This window comes from Cebus imitator, unplaced genomic scaffold (assembly GCF_001604975.1).
Source record: "Cebus imitator isolate Cc_AM_T3 unplaced genomic scaffold, Cebus_imitator-1.0 Scaffold223, whole genome shotgun sequence".
NCBI classification, from domain to species: domain Eukaryota; kingdom Metazoa; phylum Chordata; class Mammalia; order Primates; family Cebidae; genus Cebus; species Cebus imitator.
Window position 1 is genome coordinate 434,997 of NW_016107538.1, and position 2,534 is coordinate 437,530.

Here is a 2,534-nt window from a genome sequence, read left to right on the forward strand (position 1 = left end):
AAAAAAAAAAAAAAAAAAAGAAATTCTGCATCTAAGTTAGAGAATAGGAGTGGCTTATAGATTTCTTTTGGGGATCTTTGTCTGTCTGTCTGTTTGTTTTGTTTTATGATCAGGGTTATGCTAGCCTTGTAAAATAAATTGGAAAACTATATTCTCTGGAACAGTTATAGATCTTGGGATTTTCTGTTCTATGTAGATTGGTGGAATTCATCTATAAACCTATCTGGATGTGGTGCCATTTTGGAAATAGCTTTTTGAGTTTTTTGTTGGTTTGGTTTGGTTTGATTTGAGACAGAGTCTCACTTTGTCACCCAGGCTGGAGTACAGTGGTGCCATCATGGCTCACTGCAGCCTCAACCTCCCAGGCTCAAGTGGCCTTCCCACCTCAGCCTCCTGACGAGCTGGGACCACAGGTGTGTGCAACCATGTCCAGCTATTTTTCAAATATTTTGTAGAGATAGGGTCTCACTATGTTACCTAGGCTGGTCTCAAACTCCTGAGCTCGAGCAGTCCTCCTGTCTCCATCTCCCAGGCGCTCCAAGGCTGAGGTAGGAGTATTGCTTGAGCCTGGGAGGTCGAGGATGCAATGAGCCATGATTGCACCTCTGCAGTCCAACCTGAGTGACAGAGTGAGACCCTGTCTCTAAATTAAATAAATAAATTCCTTAACATTCTTCCTGTTATTGAAACCACCTTTGCAAAATTACAACTGAGACAGTGAAAGAGATCTACTCTAACCAACTCCATCTTGCTTCTAACCTTTAAGCTGTGCTTGTTCCTTCCTGGGCGTAGTCTGAATTAACTTTGAGAGGAACTTAGTTTATAGTTTATAGTTTGCTTATTTATTTACTGCTTCTTGTGGAGCAGGGCTAACTCATAGGCAGTGTGCCTAGAGTCAGCCTATTTATTTATTTTTTTGAGACATAGTCTTATTCTTGTCCCTCAGGCGGAGTACAGTGGTGTGATCTCGGCTCACTGCAACCTCCGCCTCCCAGTTTCAAACGATTCTCAAGCCTCAGCCTTCGGAGTAGCTGAGATTACAAGCATCCACCACCACTCCTGGCTAATTTTTTTGTATTTTTAGTAGAGATGGGGTTTCACCATGTTGGTCAAGCTGGTCTGGAACTTCTTCAGGTGATCCCCCCACCTCAAAAAAAAAAAAAAAAAAAAAAAAAAAAAAAAAAAAAACCAAAAAAAAAAAAAAAAAAAAAAAAAAAAAAAAAAGAAAGAAAGAAATGATGGTTCAGGGGTCATGTAGCTGGAGGCTACAAGATTCTGACCCTCCCTAAACTGTTCCTAAGATCAGTGCTTGAGATATTGTGCAGATCCTGCACTTGATGGATCAGCTGGCACCACCCAGATCAGTAAACTGGCCCATTTGATCCTGTGGCCCCCACCCAGGAACTAACGAAGGGCAAAAAGACAGCTTCAACTTCCCATATTTTAACCTCTGACCTGATCAATTAGTACTCCCGGCTCATTGGCTGCCCCCTACCCCCACCACATTGTTATTTATTTTATTTTTTGAGGTGGACTCTCACTCTGTCATCCAGGCTGGAGTGCAGTAGCACAATCTTGTCACACTGCGACCTCTGCCTCCCGGGTTCAATCGATTCTCCTGCCTCAGCCTCCTGAGTGGCTGGGACTACAGGTGCCTGCCACCAAGCCCAGCTAATTTTTGTATTTTTGTAGAGACAGGGTTTCACCATGTTGGCTAGGGTGGTGTTGAACTGGCCTCAGGTGATCCACCTTCCTTGGCCTCCCAAAGTGCTGGGATTACAGGTGTGAGCCACTGTGCCTGGCCCCTAATCCAGTTCTCTAGTATAGTTCTTTTCTCTTCTCTCTCTTTCTTTCCTTCCTTCCTTTCTTTCTTTCTTCTTTCTCTTTCTCTTTCTCTTTCTCTCTCTCTCTTTCTTTCTTTCTTTCTTTCTTTCTTTCTCTCTCTCTCTCTCTTTCTTTTCTTCCTTCCTTTCTCTCTCTCTCTCTCTCTCTCTTTTCCTTCCTTCCTTCCTTCCTTCTTCTTTTTCTTTCTTTTTTTTAAATTTTTTTACAGAGTCTCACTCTGTTACCAGACTGGAGTGCAGTGGAATGGCATGATCGTGGCTCACTGCAACCTCCACCTCCCAGGCTCAAATAATCTTCCCACCTTGGCCTCCCTAGTATCTGGGACTATAGGCTTGTGCCAACATGCCAAGCTAATTTTTGTTTTTGTTTTTTGTAGAGATGAAGTTTGCCATGTTGCACAGGCTGATCTTGAACTCCTGACCTCAAGTGATCCATGTGCCTCCACCTCCCAAAGTGCTGGGATTACAGGTGTGTGAGCCTATGTGCCAGTAGCTCATCTCTAAAGAATTTGTGTAGAAGACATTAGTTGGAGGTCTATAAAAAATCCATTTATCTTTTACTTCTTTTTTTCTTTTAATAAACTACTCTTACCTCGTCCTTAGAATTTTTGGTGTCATTGACTCTCTCTCAGCTGTGAGAGTGGACCTAAGCCACTCAACAGACTTCCCCTTCTTTGACACAGTTTAAGG